Raw genomic sequence first — 20,895 nt, forward strand, 5'->3', positions numbered from 1 at the left:
CATTACCCTCACAGTTTAATACTATTGTCAAATATTTGTCAAAAGTCATCAGTGAAGCCAGGCACAGTGGCGCACGCCTTTAATCCCAGCACTCTGGAGGCAGATGCAGGTGAATCTCTGTGGGTTTCAGGCTAGTCTGCTCTACAAAGGGAGTCCAGGACAGCCAAGGCTACACAGAGAGACCCTCTCTCAACCACCCACCCCCCCAAAAAATCATCAGTGAGCAACAGACCCTAAGGTTCTTTTTTGTATGGTTTCACTTTGTAGTTCACCCTCCCATTACAGGTGTGTGCCACCACATCTGCTGACTTTGATTTCTGATTCAGTGTGCTTACTTGTTACTAGTCTGTACAGATTTTTCTGTTTACTCATGCCTCAGCCTTGGTATGTTGTTTCCATAAATATCTGCATGGCTTGTCGGTTGTCAGACTTGTTGGACTGCATTTGTTTGTCACATTTACTCTATGACTCCTTTATTTCTGAGTTTACTTATTTGGAGTTTCTCTTTTCTTAATCTGGTCAAGGTTGTCAATTTTGTCTGTCATCTCAAAGAAGCAACTTTTAGTTTTTGCTTATCTTTTTTTTCCCTAGATTTTATTTATTTCAGTTCTCACACTTTTTTATTTCCCCCTTTTACAAATTTTGGGCTGAATTTGTTGTTCTTTTTCTCATTCCCTGAGGAGTAAAGTTACAAATTTGAGATTTTTACTTTTTCCTGAGATTTTCTTCTTTTCTGATATAGGTGCATGTTGCTGAATACTTCAGTCTTAGAACTGTTTGTTTGTTTCAGATATTATTTTGTATTTTGTATGTCTGTTTTCACTTATCTCAAGATATTTTTGAAATTCTCTTTTAATTTCTTCTTCGAGTCCTTAGCTGTTCAGCATCACACTGCTCACTTCCCACACTCTGATGGGTTTTTTGAGAATCCCTGCTAGTTACCTCTAGTTTCATTGTGCATAGAAAAGATATTTGTTACAGTGTCAAACTTTTCCAATTTATCAAGATTTGGTGTGCGTGCACTTGTGTGAGAATGTGTGTAAACAGGATCTCGCTATTCTGCTAAGGAGGCCCTAAATTTTTTAATCTTCTTGCCTCAGTCCCTCAAGGGGTAGAATTAAAGGCCCGTATGTCCATGACTTATTTTTTTTTTCCAGCCTAAGAGTTTACTTTTTAAAAAAATCATGGAAAATCAACAGTAAAACTTCATAAAAGACAAAGGATCCTAATAAAACATTAGGCCAGTTATTTCAGACATGTCTATTTTGATTTGTAGGCTCCTCTGTACCTCTGTACCACTCTCCATAGCAGTCATCCTCACTAACAGGGTGGGATTTTTTTTTTTCCAGTTTCTTCTCACTGGACTTTTATTGGCCTATCATAAAAAGTCCACCTGGAGGATGATGATATCTTTTTCTTTTTTGCAATTGCATTATGAATTAAATTTTTTTCAGATTTTTAAAATGTATCTGATGGCCATGACTATTTCTTTTTTTCTTCCCCCACCGCCCCCCGAGACAGGGTTTCTCTGTGTAGCCTTGGTTGGTCTAGACTCTCTTAGTAGACGAGGCTGGCCTAAAACTCACAGAGATCCACCTACCTCTGCCTCCAGAGTGCTGGGATTAAAGGCATGCACCACCATGTCCAGCAGCCATGACCTTCCTGGAAATGTGTGTGTGTGTGTGTGTGTGTGTGTGTGTAGTGTGTGTGTGTTGGTTGCTATGCTGTATTTGTTAAGTTCCTTTGGTCTAAATTCCAACTTACACATATTCTTATTGATTTTCTGTCTAGACAATTTGCCCATTGTTGATAGGAGAGTAATAAAGTCCCCAACTGTTACTGTATTGTAATTTCTCTTAGGATCTATGACTGTTTCCTTTATATATTTAGGTGTTTCAGTGTTAAGTAAATATATTTTACAATTGTTACTGATGTGCTGGGCTTAACTGAAACTCCAATAAACACTAGGAGCCTATACAGATGCAAACACACAGGGTCTTTTAATTTTTCAGCTTAAGCTGGACCCACAGTATTCCTGACACAGCGGATCCAGTGTGAGTCCTGAGTACAACTAGGAAAGAACTTTTTATAGATTGTGGTAAACCAGAAAGCAGGTAAGTGGGTTTCTAGTTTGGCAAGCAGCCTATTGATTATTCCTCGAACTAATTGGTATTCATTCAGTGCAAGTCCAGTATCAACTCATGAATAATTAACTTCTAAGGATTAACTCTTGAGAAATCTGGAGGAGCGTCTGAACTTTTAGTTCTTTCTTGTTTTCCAGCTGATTGGTTATTCTGTATCTCTGTGCCAAGTGTTTCTTCGTGGGTTCTTCTAGATCCAGAGTTCAAGAGTAGGTCACCCAAATACAGAAATGAAAATTTTAAGCAAAATGGAGTTACTTTGGTTCATAATTCCCTCCTCTGACTAGTTCCTTGAAGGCCCAATCGTGGCGTCTCTTGAACTCATTGTCTTCACTACACGTGTTTTGGAGGGAATGGCGGTGGGTTCGGGTTACCACCAGCTGGATAGCCCCCAGTCATTCCTTCATAAAGGAGACTAATTTGTTCAAAATACAGGGTCCGATGGTCAGAAGTATCATCAAAATGAAGAGGGGGCCAAACAAGGTTGAAGTTAGCCAAGGGGAATTATTGAACCAAGACTCAAACTATCCTTGTTTGGCCTTACATTTATTTATTTATTTTTTTCTAGCTACATTTTTTTTTTAAACCTTAGCAAGAGACTCTTTAACAATGCCTGAATGATCTATGTCAAAGCGACATTCTTCACCGAGGGCAGCACACAGGCCTCCCTCCTGCACAGTTAACAGGTCTAAATACCTCTTCTGTTCTGAAGAACCTCCTCTGCCAATGAGGTTAAAGACTCTTGTAGGTGAGATAGAGGCTTTTTAAGATTTTGTATGTCTGCATCTATTGCTGCAGACAACAACAACAACAACACAACAACAACAACAACAACAACAACAACAACAATAATCCTGATTCTGAAAAGCCAGAGCTGAGATTTCCATTTCTGCTCCTGCCGGTCCCAATCCCAATCCCAGGAGAACAGACAAAGCAACAATAATGATAGCTTCTCTTTTTTGGTTGGGGTAGAGGGGGTCCCTACCCCATCAGAGCTCTGTTCACATCTTGGTCTGAGTGATACGTCATTCTGGGGACCAGCTGTGCCAGAACACAGGAGTATGATGGGTGATTGCTTAAGGACTCCTAGACGAACACACGGAGTCAATATAGAGGCAGCAAGTATGAATCACTAGCTAACATTGACAGGGTCCGGAGCCATAGAACAGAATAACTGCTGGCGGGGATTGGGGGGGGGGAGGCTGCCTATACAGAGTCCTTGTCCTCACACAGCTTACAGAGCAAGTCTCTTTGTCCTTGATGAACCCGTCTACAATTTTGTTGGACAGATGTTAAGGTGGTATTTCCCATAATTGCAATTCCCTCATAATATGGATGCTTTGGAGAGTAACATAACCAACATGCAGAAGTAGCATGGTCTTGTAGCATTGAGTACCTGGTAAACTTGGACCATCAACAACCAGAGTGAATCCGTAGCCTCCATTTGTTGCCTGTTGGGATAACTGCTATTTATCTGTACCGTTGACAGGTGTGGCTTTAGGGTGGCCTTAAAATAAATGTAAGGCCCCAAGGAGGAAGAGGAGTCATTTGTCTCCCATGCCGGAGAGCTGCCCTTGAACTAAGCATTTCAGCCTACCAAGTGGGGCAAGGGATGCAGTTATTCTCTTCTGTAATTCCTTCCTGCTGACATTAGGGGCGCTGTTATCAGAACCTAGGAAGGCTGAAAAGCTAGTCAAAAGGCTAGGTAATAGGGCACTTACAGTTGAAGAGACAGGAAGCAGTCATATCTGCGGGACTGGTTTATATCAGCTTCCAGTAGGTCTATGTTTCAACAGTTTGTAATCCACAGGCAGTCTCTGGATGGAGTCTGTAGCCAGGTAAAAGTCTGCAGACACAAATATGGACTAGGGACAGAAGTTAAGATTGTGTCTATAAGACAGCCAGAGTAGGCTATATCTTTGAAAAGTACACATTTTTCTTTTCTTTTTTAATAAAAATATATTTTATTAATTTATTTATATTGCATCTCAATTGTTATCCCATCCCTTGTATCCTCCCATTCCTCCCTCCCTCCCATTTTCCCCTTACTCCCCTCCTCTATGACTGTGACTGAGGGGGACCTCCTCCCCTTTTATATGATCATAGGCTATCAAGTCTCTTCTTGGTAGCCTGTTATCCTTCCTCTGAGTGCCACCAGGCCTCCCCATCCTGGGGACATGGTCAAATATGAGGCACCATAGTTCGTGTGAAAGTCAGTCCCCACTTTCCACTCAACTATGGAGAATGTCCTGTCCATTGGGTAGATCTGGGTAGGGGTTCGAAGTTTACTGCGTGTATTGTCCTTGGCTGGTGCCTTAGTTTGAGCAGGACCCCTGGGCCCAGATCTGCCCATCATAATGTTCTTCTTGTAGGTTTCTAGGACCCTCTGAAAACAGTTATTTTTTAAAAGAAGATTTATCAATATTACTTCATATTTAACTTATAATTTACAGAAGTTTCCTTTAAGTCACTAGTAATCTGCATTGACTGTAAGTGACATAAAATAATACAAATGGGTCTTTTTACTTTTTTTGTGACATATTTAAAAAACTGCAGTTTTCTTAATTGGCTCAAAAGGTCCTTTGACCTTCCCTAAAGGTCGAGAAACTCTTAAGTTCTTTATTAGACTGTCTAAGATTGTAAGAGTAATTTTTATTCTTGTGGCTCAATGTTTTCTAGGAGGCTTACTGCCTCCTTCTGCTAACCTAGGCTTAGTCCTGGAAGCTTCTAGCCTCCATACAATCTAACCTAGGCCTAGAATGTTTTCAGCCTATGAGCCTTCTGCTTAATAAACTCACCCAGTCTTATTGTTTCTGAGCTCAGAGCTGGCTGGTTTAACTCAGCTGTTCTGGCTCAAACTCCTCTCCTAGCTGACTTAATTTGGCTTTTCTCTCAGCCCAGCATTATTCAGCTTGGCCTTAGACTAACTTGACCTTCATTTGGGATTAAAGGCATGGACCACCGTGCCTGGATCTACCTGATATTTGCTCATACCAGGCTGGCCTTGAGCTCAGATCTGTTTGCCTTGTCTCCTGGATTAAAGGCATGTTTATATTCTAGCCGGATCACACAGGCAGAAGATCTTTGAATGTGATCTCTTGCCAGAAAAATCATGTTCTGAATTAACGTTCTTTTACACAAGTTCATTATTTTAAAATACCCAATAAACTTGAAAATGTTTTATATAGCCTTATACATTTAAGCATTTTATCAAAGTACCTTTTAAAAGAGTGAAGTCACAGTATAACCATAATTTTTATCAGTCAAAAACCAGATTTTTTTTAATAGTGTAAACAATTATCTTTAAAATTAGTATCTTAACTTCAGAATCACCCATTTTTTAAAGTCTGCAATATAGCAGTCTGTTAATTTGCACAGTATAATCTTAACACACACACACTGGCTGGAGGTGGTGCAGCTTTAATACTTTTATTTAAAAAACACATTGTTTTAAATCTTATCTTTTTATAAGTTTACAGAACAAGAATTACTTAAAAGTACCGTTGAAGACCTGTTTTTTAAAGTTGGCTCATTTTACTTGCAGTTTAGAATTTAAGCTAACCTTTTGTTACAGATGTTAATGATTTTTGATCATCTCTAATAACCAAGATGTAGTTTCTAGCGTGTAGCAAAAACAAGGCACTTTGATCCCTTGCGAGAGCTAGAGCTTGTTTATTACACCGCCGCTCCCGGCTTCTGAATTTGCAAACCCTGTTCACAGGATGAGCCTCGCCCTGTTTGAGTAGCTCCTGCGTCCAGGTGGCAGGGGCACAGCCCAAGCCGGCAGTTTTTCCACCAGCTTGCACTTTAGCCCTTTTATTCCGAGCAGGTCAGAGATGCCGCCTCCTCTGTGGGAGCGCCCTGCAGGCTCTCTAGCTGCATTCCCGATTCAGCCCTAAAAGTCTTGAGCTCCACAGGGTGCACCTCCCTGTACCTTAGGAGCGCTGCGGTGGGGCGCTCAACAAAAGCTCCCTTGCCTCAGATGCCTCCACAGTCGTCTGAGCGGCGCCAACTGATTTCAACCCAAGGCCGGCGTAGTGCGAGCTGTGTTTTAGCTCGCAGGGCAAGCTCGTTGGCAACCCTGAGGGCTGAATGGCGAATGGCGTTGTGTGAGAGCCCTCGGTTTCCTCTGCCCTGGGATTCAGCTAGTGCCCAGCCCTGCCCAAGTGTTCCGCCCCATGCCTGCCATCTGAACAAGGAAAGGCAGTCTCCAGGCTGTGGTTGCCGCAGGACCTGGATCCCAAACACACATGGCTCGCCTGCGCACACCCGAAGGTCCACCCCATGCGCAGCTGCCGTACCAAGTTCTGTTGTGGAAGAAAGAGCTAGGGGAGTCAGTGTTAGAGTCCCGTCCATCTCAGTCACAGAAAAAGTAAACAGCCAAAGACAGGACAAAAGAGCAGACAAATACAGAAAACCAAACAAGAAATTGCGCCAGCGAGGAGGACACTCAGAAGCCTGAAAGCTGAAAGCAGCAAGCGAGTGCCTCAGTCTGCGCCTGCTCCGAAGCCTGAAAACACTGAAAATAGGACAGCTGCAACCTGCCACGGGAGCCACCGGCTCTGTCCTTTCACACAGATCAGAAGACTGTGGGACCTCTGGTCCCCTCTGGAGCCAAGAACGTCTCTCGGCCCCCTGTGGTCACAGCTACCCGGCGCATCCGCTGCAACTGTTTCTGACCACACACAGATCCAGAATGAGAACGCAGCATTCAGAAGCAGACAAACACAAACACTCACCCCGCTCCCAGATCCTCCGATCAGAGGTCCTAGTGGACTTGGGGTTCCCGGTCAAGGCACCAAAAATGATGTGCTGAGCTTAAATGAAACCCCAATAAAACACTAGGAGCCAATTCGGATGCAAACACACAAGGGTCTTTTAATTTCTCAGCTTAAGCTGGACCCACAGTATTCCTGACGCAGTGGATCAGGTGTGAGCCCCGAGTACGAGTAGGAAAGAACTTTTTATAGATTGTGGTAAGCGAGAAAGCAGGTAAGTGGGTTTCTAGTTTGGCAAGCAGCCTATTATTTCTTGAACTAATTGATATTCGTCCCGTACAAATCCGGTATCAACCCAGGAATAATTAACTTCTAAGGAATAACTCTGGAGAATTCTGAGGAAGTGTTTTTAGTACTTTCTTATTTTCTAGCTGATTGGTTATTCTATATTTTTTTTTACCAAGTGTTTCTTTGTGGGTTTTTCTAGATCCTCAGAGCTCAAGAGTAGGTCACCCAAATATAGAAATGAAAGTTTTAAGCAAAGTGGAGTTACTTTGATCCATCATTACATACTTTCAATGAACTGACCCATTGTCTCTCTGTACTTTTTGTTTTGTTTTGTTTTGTTTGAGACAGCTGTTCTGTGTCACCTCGGTTGTCCTGGACTCTGTAGACCAGACTGGCTGGCCTCAAACTCACAGAGATCTGCCTGCCTCTGTCTCCCAAGTGCTGGAATTACAGGCGTGAGCCACCAAGCCTGCTTCTCTTTAAAATGTTTATTTGTTTGCTCATTTTTGTTTTTTGAGACAGGGTTTCTCTGTGTAACAGCCTTGGCTGTCCTAGAACTCACTCATCAGGCTGGCCTCAAACTCACAACAGAGATCCATCTGCCTCTCCTTCCTGAGTGTGCGCCACCACTGCCCAGCTTCTCTTTACAATCTTTGATTCAGTCGATTTTATCTGATAGAAGCTCAGCTACCTCTCGTTTCTTTTGGTTCCTGTTAGCCCAGAATGTCTTTTTTCTAGGCTCTTATTTTTAATCTGTTGTAGTACAAGAATAGTTGCAGGAACCACTCCAGCGCCAATCTCACTGAGATATTGATGGCTTATTTCAACGCCACACTCCAAGACTGACCACGGCCAGAGACATAGTGGAGCCAAACTGTGACATCAGCCTGTTTCTAAGGCACTCTTTTTATAAGAAAAATGGTAACCAGGTAACAGCCAGGTAGCCAGGTGGGAAGCAAGGGGAGGGTAGCATTACATCATTTTGATTAACTAAACACAAGAATAGGTTTTGTTCCAAATATATTGTATCCAGGTAGCTAGACAAAGCATTTTAAGCTGATTGGCTAGGATATAGGCTTAGGGACTTTCCAGATCCTCAACTTCAGGGAGAAAGGAACATAGCAGGGTATTGTGGTTTTGTTTAAGAAGGACGTATATCATTAATTCAAGCAGAACGTTCAACAAGTATTGAACTGTATATAAAAGGCTGTTCAAGCTCCCAGGCAGGTGGAGCCCGAGAACTGGAACTTAATTTTACCTTATAATCAACATGGAGACTTAAAAACAAAATGGCTCCTGTCATGCTAAAGACAAAAACGAGCATTAACAGAGGAGCTACGACAAATCTATGTGTCTATTTAAAGGTGAAGTAAGTCTCTTGTCGGTAGCATATAGTTGGATATTTCTAAGATTCATGCACCTACTCAATATCTTGGAGAAGTAAAGCCATTCATATTTAAGATGATTACTGAAAGGCTTGCTACAGTAATTTTGTAAATGTTTTTGTTGTTTTGTGGATCTTTTATTTCTCTTTTGGCCTTTGTTTTTCCTAGAAGATTTTCTGTGGTGCTATGGTTTTTAAAAAAAAAATTTTTTTTTTACTTTCACCTGCATGTGTGTATGAGTGCTGGGTGCTCACATGATGGTGGAGTTATAGGTAGCTGTGAGCCCCTAAAATTGGTGTTAGGAGCCAAACTCAAGAGCAGCAAGTGCTCTCTTAAACACTGGGCCATTTCTCCAGCTCCAGCGGGGTCCTTCTGTATCCGTCTTTTGTTGTTGTTTTTGTACTACAAGCTAGCTGTGGTCTCACTGTGTAGATGAAGCTAACCCTGAAGTCCTGATCTTCCTGCTACCACCTCCTGAGTGACAGGAGTACAGACTTCACCCAGAGCTGCTGGGATCTGGACCTGCTGGAAGCCGATGTAAACCAGTTCTGCAGATATGACTACTCTCTGTCTATTCAACTGGATCCGCTAAACAGATGCTTTTGATAAGTGCTCCATTAGCCTTTGACTAGCTCTTCAGCCTTTCTAGGCCCCAATAATGATAACAGCACCTCTAATGTCAGCAGGAAGAAGTTACAGAAGAGAGTGACTCCGCCCATTTTCCCAGTTTACAGGATGAGATGCTAAGTCAAGGGCAACTCTCTGCCATGAGGGACAAATGGCTTTAAAAAAAAAAAAGACTCTTAGTTCTGTTTAAACCAGTAAGTCATGTTTTGTGCTCCCCTCATATCAAGCAAAGGTTGGGCACCATCCGGCTAATCATGAGGGTGCAGTATCGGACCCTATAATAGGCCAACTCAGAGAAATAAATTTCAGGAAGACATATGATTGGGTCTTCAATGAACCTGTCAAAAGGGGGAATAGTAGGGACCAAAGCAACGCCATTTTGTGTTCAAGGCCTGAGAACTTGACCTGCCTCCGCCCACCGCCCCGCCCCCGCAGTCCCCTCTCCCCGCATTCCTCTCCTAGAGTTTCTAGGGAGAGCCGCAAACATACAACTAGTAACCATTCCTATAAGCTTGCACCCAGGGCCAACCAATCAGAGCCACAGGTCACAGTGACCAGAACAAACTAAAACTTCCCCACCTGTGGTCTGGCCCTGGTCCCCACGCTTAGCCCTGGTCTCCCAGCCAATCAGCTTAAAAGACAACATTTCTGTACCCCTCTGACCTATCACGTAAAAGCAAAGCTTGGCAATGGCTTAGAACAACCCGCCCCGCCCCCACTCCGCCTGCAGTTTTTCCTTTAAAAACCTTGTTCCCCTAGCACTAGGGGCTGCCATCTTCCCTCCTCACGAGGGGGCTGATGGTCCAGGCTCTGAGCTTAACCAATAAATGACACCCTGTGTGATTTATATGCAGCTGATTCGTAGTGGTGGTCTTTGGAGGGTTTCACACTTGGGCATTACAAGAGAAGTCAAGGCCACGTTGGCAGGATCTTCCCGGGGAAGCGTTGAGGGCAAGTCTCTCTGTGCTGACTCTCCTCTTTGCAAAATGTATTTAGTTAGAGTCCAACTTTTTGGGTCTCAGTGGCATCTTTGAACAAGATGACAGGTACCTTAGATTGTTTGTTTTTGTTTGTGTTCTATTTTTGAGGTAAGATTTCTCTGTATAGCCCTGGCTGTTCTGGAATTCACTCTGTAGACCAGGCTGGCCTCAAACTCACAGAGATCCACCGCCTCTACCTCCCAAGTACTGGGATCAAAGGCATGTGCCAACACCAACTGACTTGCAGAAACCTTTGAAAAATGCTAAATTGTTCCACCCAGTTGATCTTGGAATGCAAGGGTTAAAATATTGTCCCTTTTAGGCCTTCTGTCCAAATAGGTATAAGCCTCTAAATGTGGTCATTGAATACCCAGAACAGTTTTGTGTGTGTGGAGATATATAAATCTCCACAGATCCACAGATAGGATCTCCCTAGAAGCCTTTAAAAGATCCTGTGAGCTCCTCCTGGGGGACTGGGAGTGGGGGTGGGGGTGGTAGTGGGTGGGTGGGTGGGTGGGAAGGTAGGTCAACACCATTTTGTATGGATGATTGACCCCTGCATGCAGGCTGTTTCTTCAGAATAAAAGCTGTTTGTTTTTACATGCTTTTTGAGTCTGGGGTCTTCCTTCAGTGGTTTTCAGATCCTCACACTTTGTGTAATATTTTCAGACCTTCTGCTCTTTGGTAAGGCTTCCAAGCTTTATCTTTTCCATTTTAGAAAAAAGAAAAACCTAGCCATATAGAAATCATATTTTGTTTTACCAAAAAAAAAAAATCTTCATTTGCTGGACATAGTAGCACACCTTTAATCCCAGCACTCCAGAGGCAGAGGTAGGTGAATCTCTGTGAGTTTAAGGCCAGCCTGGTCTACAAAGCAAGTCTAGGACAGCCAAGGCTATTATGCAGAGAAACCCTGTCTTGAAAAACCTAAAAACAAAAGAAACAAGCAAACAAAATCTTCATTTTTACATCTTTTAAATATTTTCTTCTACATATTAGTTTCCTCTTACTTAATTTGTTCCCTTAACATCACAAGAAATAGTAACATTAACAAATATGTTTGCAAACCGGGCGTGGTGGTGCACGCCTTTAATCCCAGCACTTGGGAGGCAGAGGCAGGTGAATCACTGTGAGTTTGCGGCCAGCCTGGTCTACAAAGTGAGTCTAGGACAGCTAAGACTACACAGAGAAACCCTGTCTTGAAAAGACCAAAAACGAACAAACAAACAAACAAACAACAACAAAAACCAAATATGTTTGCCAGCTTCTTTAGAAACTACTCAGTGACACTGGACTGGGCTGAAAACATTAGTAAAAGTTGGCAAAAGTGTGGAACAAAGAAGTGGGGAGAACAACATTTTTTTTTCAGCCAGAACAAAGCAGCCTTTTTAGTCCTCTGGTGTGCTGACCGGACAGTAGCCCCTAAGAAGCCAGAAGGGATGAGGAAGTGTGCTCAGGGTGTATCCATGCTGTGTTTATTAACATTATTGTGACTGAGTGGTAATTTCTATTATCATACCTTCCAAATAGATAAGTTTAAGATTGTGGACAAGATAATGAAGATGGGGCGAAATTGAGGCGTGTACAAAATTGAGGGTTGGCAAAACTGAGGAGTGTGCACTGAGGACAGAGTGTTTTGGTGGTGCATGCCTTTAATCCTAGCACTCAGGACACAGAGGTAGGTGGATCTCTGTGAGGCCAGGCTGGTCTTCAAAGCAAGTCCAGGACAACTAGGACTGTTATACAGAGAAACCTGTCTCAAAAACAAAACAAAAACAAAAACAAAAACAAAAAATTGTGTATACAATGTTCTGCCTGCATGTGTGCCTTCCTTCCAGAAGAGGGCACCAGATCTCACTATGGATGACTGTAAGACATGTGGCTTATGGGAATTGAACGCAAGACCTCTGGAAGAGCTGCCAGTGCTCTTAACCTCTGACCCATTTCTCCAGCCTGAGGCCAGAGTGTTTGAAAAGTCAAGTGGGTCTGGAAAAGGGGAGAGAGACCAGACAAAAGTTTTTTTGTAGGCCTTAGTTGACTGTAGAAAATGAGTGAAGTCATGATTGTAGCGCCTTGGAAAATCACTACACCAGGGCAAATGGGCTTTGATTCAACCCTGCTAGAAGCCCCAACTCAGTCCTGAGAATTTTGGCACAGTGAGCAGTAAACAAGGGTTCCAGAGAACCCAGAGACTTACAGAGATGGCAGGGGGCATGAGGGTAAAGGATGGGGGTCGGATGGGGGAAGGATGGGGGACACGAGACTCACAGACTGACCAACACGGGACACTTACAGATAGACAGAGAGAAGACAAAAGCAGGACAGAAGCAGGAGTCTGGTAAGGACAGGAGCCCAGCAAGGAGATGCCAGCAGTAGGGAAGGCCAGCCTGGGTCACTAGCATCCCAACAAAATATTCGCTTGGGGAGAGAAAGGGGAAAGAGGATGGGGAGAGAAGAAGTCGCAGACGGATGAGACCTGAGCAACTCTTGGATTGAGGTAAAGAGAAAAATTAATGGCGGAACACACCAGAGTAGGATGTATTCATATGATTTGTTGTTGTTGTTTGTTTTTTAATCTTAGAGGGGGTTGTGTAGAAGGCACCAGAGAGTAAACAAAGGTTTGGATGCAGTTGTTATAAACCTCTTTAGTTAATCTCTTTAATCAGTCCTGAGTTTTGTCACAGTTTGTTAAATCACACAGAGAAGAGAGTAATAGACTGAATATTAGAAAGACTAACGTTGCTCATATTAAATTCGGCTTTGGACTCTGGAAATTTTATCTCTATACTCATCATTGCAGTTTTGGCATTAAATGTATGTCACTGACGTTTTTACATGTGCATAGCATAGAAATATTATATTTAATATTAAAATAATAAAATATAGTGTGCTTTAAAGAAGTAAAGATAGCTTTAGACTAGAATAATTTAAACATAGGTACCCCAACGTGGTGGTTCTAAAGTAGGGCATGTGGGTCCTAATAGAAGGGACCTAATATTGTCTTTACCAGAGTCTCATCAGAATCAAGATCCGCATTATTTTTATGCTAAAAAATAATCCAGTAAAAATTTAAATATCGCCACATGTGATGGTGCATGTCTTTAATCCCAGCACTTGGGAGGCAGAGGCTGGAGGATCACTATAAGTTTGAGGCCAGCCTGGTCTACAAAGTAAGTCCAGGACAGCCAAGGCTACACAGAGAAACCCTGTTTCAATTCCCAGCCCCCCCCCCCAAAGTTAAATATCTTTTACATTTAACAGGATTTAGAAAATACGGCAGTTCCCCTCTGGTGCAAGAGGGGATTTTTTTTTTTTATTAATATAGATTATCTTTGCTTTTTAGGGACTTACTGTGGAAAGTAATACTTTATTAGTGGCGGTGGTTTATTTATTAATCCAGAGCATGGAGGATCATAGGCTCAGTGAAATTTTGCACGATGTGCCATGCTTCTGTCTACTAAGGTAAGTTCTATGATTCTCATGCAGCTTAGCAGGACTATACAAAGTATGGTATGACTTCCTACTAGTAACGGAGTCTTCATTGGGAAGATTTTACCCAACTGGAATGCATCAACAGCATCTGGATCAAACCATAGGGTTTCGATTCCTTTCTTTAGTATGAGGCTCAAACGAGGTGAATAGTCAAGAAAACCTATCATTGTCAATAGAGAGTCAGGCATCAGTTTTCCCTCAATGGAAAAGAATTTTGACTTTAGGAATTATAATTAAGCCAGCACTATATTATAATAGTTTAATCAAATTTATATAAATATTTTAGTGTAAAATTTACGTAGTTACCTTTTAAAAAATCATTTATTTTAAATTCATGAGTGTTAGTGTTTTGCATGCATATATGTCTGTGCACCGCTTGCCTGCCTTGTGCCCTCTGTGTTTAGAAGATGGTGCTTGACCCCTGGAACTGGAGTTACAGATGGTTGTGAGCCACCATGGAGGTGCTGGGAATCAAACTCAGGCCCACTGGAAGAGCAGCCAGTGCTCTTAAGTTCCCAGCCATCTCTCTGGCCTCTATTAAATAGTTTTTTCTTTTTCCTTTCCTTTTCTTTCTTTTTTGTTTTATTATTATTTTTTTTAAGGCAGGTTTTCTCTGTATAGACTTGGCTGTCCTCGACTCCCTTTGTGGACCAGGCTGGTTTTGAACTCACAGAGATCTGCCTGCCTCTGCCTCCCTGAGTGCTGGGATTACAGGCATAGGCCACTATACCTAGCTATTAAATATTTTAAACTAGCTAGGCACTTTATATTTAGCACTTCTTTTTATTTTTGATTTAATGGATTTTGTTTATAAAACCTTGAAACCAATAATATTTTGAATTATAACTTAATAAACCATATTTGAAACACAGAATACATGAACACTATATTTCCAAGTATCTAACAGTTTTATGTACAGGCAAGGCATGGTAATAAACTTAAATATATGGTAAAAGAGAACTGTGTATCTATGAGGAGGTTATAGTTTTAAAATTAGGGGGTTGGAGAGATAGCTCAGTGGTTAAGAATGACTACTCTTACAGAGGACCTAGGTTCAATTCCCAGTACCCACATGGCAGTTTACAACCGTCTGTAACTCCATTTCATGTCATCTGATGCCCTTTTCTGACCTCTGTAGGCATAAGACCCAAACACTCATGCAAATACTAAAATAAAAAAATTAAAATATCTTATGTGTTTAAATGTAGACATAAATCCCCATATGTGCACTATATGTATACATCTTAAAAAAATAATAGAAATGATGGTATTAATGTACTTTTATATTGGCTATAGGCCTTTTAGCTTTTAGAGTGAAAATATGACATGGATTACATGAAATCTTTAGGAAGACATTAGACAGCTAGCCAGCACATTGAAGTAATATATAATATGACTGTGCTGAACTACTGAGAAGGGCAAAGGATAAAGTGCAGCATTTCATGTGGCAGGCAGTGTGGGCCTTCGCAAGAGTTCTGTTATAAAGGCGAGGTATGGCTGGGAGCCAGTTGTGGGGCGGAGTATGAAGGCAGAGTGGGGACAGAGCTTTGGATCTCAGGTATGTGGCTTTTGGAGGTAGGAAAAGTGAGTGAAGAGGCAGGGGCGAAGGGGTTTTGCAGGCTAGAGAAGTAGTTTAGGAATCTGAGGATTGAATATAGATTAGCTTTCAAAACCATGCAACTCAGGGAGGGGCATTTTCAGTGGGAGAAGCAAAGTGACGTTTCCTGCTTGCAGCCCAGGTCTAGACTAGGTGCCCACAAGGGAAGAGAGTTGTCTAGGGGAAAGGAGTAGGGGCCAGATAAAGACAGAGATGCTCTCAGAGGGGAGGAGAGTGTGCATGCATGTGAGTGGGTTCTAGTTTAAAGAAAGGACACTTGTGACCACCACGGAGAAGGTGGAACTCGTCTTATCTGATTAGAGCAGTGAGTTTGGCTATGGAGGTTTGGCTTGGGAAGAAACTCTCACTGACCATGGTGAGAAAAGTTTTTCTGGAGGACCAGTGGCCAGAGATGGGGTTTGGCTAGGGAGGAAGGCTTGAAGGTAGGAAACCGGGGCTGGAGAAACGGCTCAGAGGTTAAGAGCATTGACTACTCTTCCAGATGTCCTGAGTTCAATTCCCAGCAACCACATAGTGGCTCACAACCATCTACAATGTGATCTGATGCTCTCTTCTGGCTTGCAGGTGTACATGTAGGCAGAGCACTGTACACAGAATAAATAACAAACAAACATAAAAAAAAAAAAAAAAAAAAGAGAAAGTAGGAAACCTTGTGGTGGCACACGCCTTTAATCCCAGTACTTGGGAGGCAGAGGCAGGCAGAGCTCTGTGAGTTCAAGGCCAATCTGGTCTACAAGAGAAACCCTGTCTCGGAAAACAACAAAACAAAACAAAAAGTAGGAAGCCTTGCTCCATATTCCAGTGTGTTACTGTAAGAGCCCTTTGAACCCGGAAGTTGAATGTACCACCCTCTGGCCAGTGCTTGCTTTGGTCCAGGAGTACTGCAGCCATGCTGTGTCACAGTGGACTGCGAGACTTTGGCTGACTAGAACCTTTAAGTCTCAGGGTTGGTATATTTTTAGATGTCCATAGCTGGTTTAGAGGTTTGTTGGCGCAAGGCTGGGAGGAGGAATAGGAAAGAATTTTTCTTTCTTCACAGGCCAAAATGAAGACCATCTTCTTTCCTGCTCAGTAATGGAGTGTCCCCTAGAAGAAAGGGATGTCTCCCCAGATCCTCGTGCATGACAGTATGAGACCCTGAGAAACTGTACTTGGGGCTTTCTGAGGTCTTCTTGATGGGTGATCAAAGAGAAAGGGTTTCCAGAAGAAGATATAACATCTCAAAACTCACCCAAAGTTGAGTCAGCCAGTGGTGGTTGGTGAAGCTGTGCGGGCAAGGATGATATTCCTTGTTGGAGTCACTCAGAGGGGGAAGGATACAAAAAGTTGGCAGGGGAAAAGAGAAGGAAACCCCCATTGGAGAGGCCACACCCACCCCTGCTTCCTGTGTGGACCATCAAATGTAAAGTTGGTTGGTGGGAGGGAAACAGATGAGGGGTGAGCGATCTGACAGGGATACACGCTTTTATCTGGGAGTTAAACCTGCGGGACTGTGCAGTGTGAGACTCATGGCCTGCTGTCTGCTTACAGGTTGGATATTTGTAGGGCAGAAGTGAAGTGTGTGTGTGGGGTGAGGGAGGGGGCGGTGGTGAGTTAAAGAACACAGGTGATGGGTAACTGCCCTTCTCAGGGTTGGGATTTAACAAGGGTGTGTGTGTGGGGGAGAATCCAGGAAAAGGAGTTAGTTCCAGAAATACAAATTACTGTGATTTTTGGTTCCACCATCATGTAAACGAAATGGAGGAGCGTCACTAAATGGCACGGCCCCAGCTAACATAAAGGAATATTATCTCTGTGTAGGCAACCTTCACAGCAGATGCTCTTAATTGCGTTGGCATTCCTACCTCCACAGCTGATGAGAGGCTTGAAAGAGATTCTGGGCTGAGGGGCTCTTTCCTTTTTCTGTGTCCCCACAATTTCCCCTTCTGTCCTGCCTCAGAAGGCTGGGACAACAAGAAATATGAGGGAGTAAGGATGCTGGGACAAGGGGAGGTGATGATGTTGTTAACTTTATGGTCATAGCTTGTGCCCAACAAGCCAGGCTAGGTCCCTCGTCTTTGATAGCCAGTTAAGAGAGCCAGATCAATATTGGAAAGCATCAAAAGATTTATTCAGTGTGGCCTCACTGGGAAGATAGACAAAGATATATGGTGTGTCCCCCCGCCTCTCCCCCCCCCCCCCCCCCCCCGACAGACAGTCTGTCTTCCGGAGTCCCAGAGTGAGGTTTCAGGTTAAGTGGAGGGTCAGACCTACATGTATCTTAGCGGTTCTGGTCAAGTATGGCCCTGCCCATCACTGGGTCATCGCTCTTTTGGCTGTGCTCCTACAAGGTGGTCTGAGAAACTGTAAATCTCATTCTGGGAGAAAAGTTTCCCAGCTGGGCGTGGTGGTGCACACTTTTAATCCCAGCACTCGGGAGGCAGAGGCAGGTAGATTGCTGTGAGTTCAAGGCCAGTCTGGTCTACAAAAATTAGTCCAGGACAGACTGTTACACAGAGAAACCCTGTCTCAAAAAGCCAAAAAGAAAAAAGAAAGAAAGAAAGAAAAGTTTCCCTCTTGGCTGGTCCAGGCTTTAGGATTTCTGTTTCTCCAGTATGAGATTCCTGAGGGTCTACTGTTTCAGTAGTCTATCTAAATAGCTAAAGTAAGGGACACTGGAGACTCTTTGGGGTATCCTCTTTTCTTCCAGGCTAACTACATTTCTGCTTGGGCATCTACATCTTGAGGTGGATGGAAAATGTTTATGTCTGGAACAAATATAAACAATGCACTCAGAGTTAACCATTGGTATGAGTTCTCAGGAACGAGTTTGCTTTCAGTGACCTTTAGCAGGCTGACGTAAGGGACTTCAGTTTGTTGGTTTAAGATAGGGCCTTGCCATGAAGACTAAGTTGGCCTCAAACTTGAAATCCTCCATCTTCAGATTCCAAAACGCAATTACAGGCAAAATCCGCCAGGCTCAATGTGACTTCATTTCAATCCTGACTCCCTCCCATCCTGCCTCGCCTTTCCTTTCAACAATATTTTCTGAAGATATGGCTGACTATTTTGTGGGCTGTTTTCTGCTATGTGTGCTAAAGAGAGTAGTCACACAAACATAAAGCCAGGAAAAGGTTAGTGAACGCCAGTGGTTTGGGCGGCATCGTGTCAGCAAAGTGGTTTAAAGAAGCTTTATAGCTTCGATGGCATATGACAAGTAGCATTACTGCATAGAAAGATGATACACACTTCTCCATGGAGCCTTTACGGCTTGCTGCACGTAGGAAAAGACTGGCCGGATGGCCCTTGCTAAAGCTGTCAGGGAAGTCCATCCTTTTGGACATTGTGCCGTGATGTAATTATCTGCAGTTTACGATGGAGAACCAAACAATGGATTAGAAGAAAAAAAGTCACACACAAGAAAATCTCATAATTCAAGTGAGAGGATGACGCTGTGTGGGCTGCATTCATGGCGGTCCTGAGGCTGTGTGCTTACAGACACCTGTGAGCAGTTCATCCACGATTCCAAATGATCAGTATGCCGTTTTGGTGTATTTTGAGATGGCCCATGTGTTGAAGTTATTTTTATAAAACAGTGTTTGCTTTCTCTTAGCTTTTTTCTTAACACGGCTAAAACAGTCTGTTTTCTCCTAGCTTCTTTTTCAACCCGGCTATCACACAAAAAATTGAGACGCTTTTATATTTGTTTAAAATTAAGCTTCGCAACACAAACTTAAGCAGCTTATGTCTGTTCTTAACCCTTTATGTTACTTGTCTTACTCGCGGCAAACATGCCAGCAATACTTGGGCTTTGTAGCTTTTCTCGGAGCCAGCTCCTTCCTCCTGACATTTCTTGGACCTCTACCTGGGGCTGACTTCCCTACTTCCTCTTCTAACCCCTCATTCCCTGGCGGGCAGGAAGTCCCGCCCTATTCTCTCTTCTGCTCATCGATTGGCTGTAAGCTGCTTTATTGACATATCGGGGGACAATTGGGAGCAGAGTTTACTCAACATTTAGACAGTAAATTTTTAGAACAAAGCTTGTCAACCAGACATGGGGTGGGGGCGGAGGGAGGGAAGGGGCTACAGAGATCAGCATTTAAACTGCACAAAAACCTTATGCCCACAGCGTGCTTGCTCCTTTTTGTAGAATGTAGATGCTATCAATTTAGGTAGGGCCTCTTTTGTGGAAAAAAAAAATGGGTTGGGATTGAAGAAAATGAGGGTGTGTGCTGAGTAGCTCCTGAGAAAAACCTATTCCTGGCCAGCAACATCTGGACAGCACGCGGGGAGGTGGGGCTTGCTAGACTGGCTGTCACAGTGGAAGGTCAGGGTAAAGGGAGCAGGGATAGGGAGGTGGGGGGATGGAGGGCTGGACACATAGAACCTTCCAGATTGCTTGAAGGACTCCCCTGGGAGCCAGCAGAGGCTCTATGAAGGGTAGCCAGATCTGCTTAAAACAGAAACGGAACTGTCTGGGCAGCATTTGTTAAGGAGAAACAGGGACAAAGGCAGAAACAGAGACGAAGCCTCAACAGTAACCCAGGGAAAGGCAGGCATCTTCCCAGGCAACACGCAGCTTCCTGACAGCAGGAAACTGGAGTCAGGGCACTGTGTGCGGAAGAAGGCGGAGGCCCTGAAGCCAGGACCCTGCCCCAACATGTTTCAGTTGGAGAAGAGGGATTTAATGTTTTCACCTTGCTTACAGGGATTTCTGGACAAGGCAGGCAAGGCTGGCCTTTTGTGTCAGTTGGGAAATGTAAGTAACAGACTAACAGTGGCTTTAACAAACAGGAATTTATTTTTATTTACAAGGATTTTGGAGACGGAGAGCTGTTGGCACTTGCTTGGTCAAATGATCACGGGATTTATGGATCTTTTGACCTTGTCCTCAGGTGAAACCTAGTTGCTGATGGTCCAGGCATCACACCCTTCATCAAGCAGAAAGGAGAGGTGAAGGGAGGCTCTCAGAAAAGGCATGGACTTTTCTAGTAGCTCCTGTCGACTTCCACTTCAATTTTGTTGGCCATACCTGGTCACATTGTCACCCCAAACCTGCAGAGGAGGCTGGGAGAGTGAGAATCTAGATTTGCGGTCTCTAGTGGAAGGTGGTGAGAGAGATGGAAACAGAATAACAGACTCGTGGAGAATCAGGGTATCAGCCTTGGTCCCCTTATATGACCTGCCCTGAGGTCCCTTGTGATTCTGGGGTGTCATCGTCATGACTTGCCATGTCCTCTGGGGGCTGCCTAGTCCCTTGGGTGGTCCTGCTTTATCCTGGATGCCATGACTTGCCCCTCTTATACACCTGTACTGTGACAACCTCCAACCCTATCTTTATGTAGGAAACACAGGTCTTCAGCATGACACCTCACCGACTGACACCTAAGACACCATGCCTGCATTTAAACCAGTGGTTCTCAGCCTGTGGGGTCACGACCCTTTCGTGGGGGAGGGGGAGTTGAATATCATATATTTACATTACGATTTATAATAGAAGTAAAATTACAGCTATGAAGAAGCAATGAAAATCATTTATGGTTGGGGGTCACCACAACATGAGGAACTTTATTAAACGGTTACAGAGTTAGGAAGGGTGAGAACCACTGGTTTAGATCTTTAGAGCTGGAGAACACACCCCACACTATCACACACACACATCACACA

This window comes from Acomys russatus, chromosome 3 (assembly GCF_903995435.1).
Source record: "Acomys russatus chromosome 3, mAcoRus1.1, whole genome shotgun sequence".
Classification (NCBI taxonomy): Eukaryota; Metazoa; Chordata; class Mammalia; order Rodentia; family Muridae; genus Acomys; species Acomys russatus.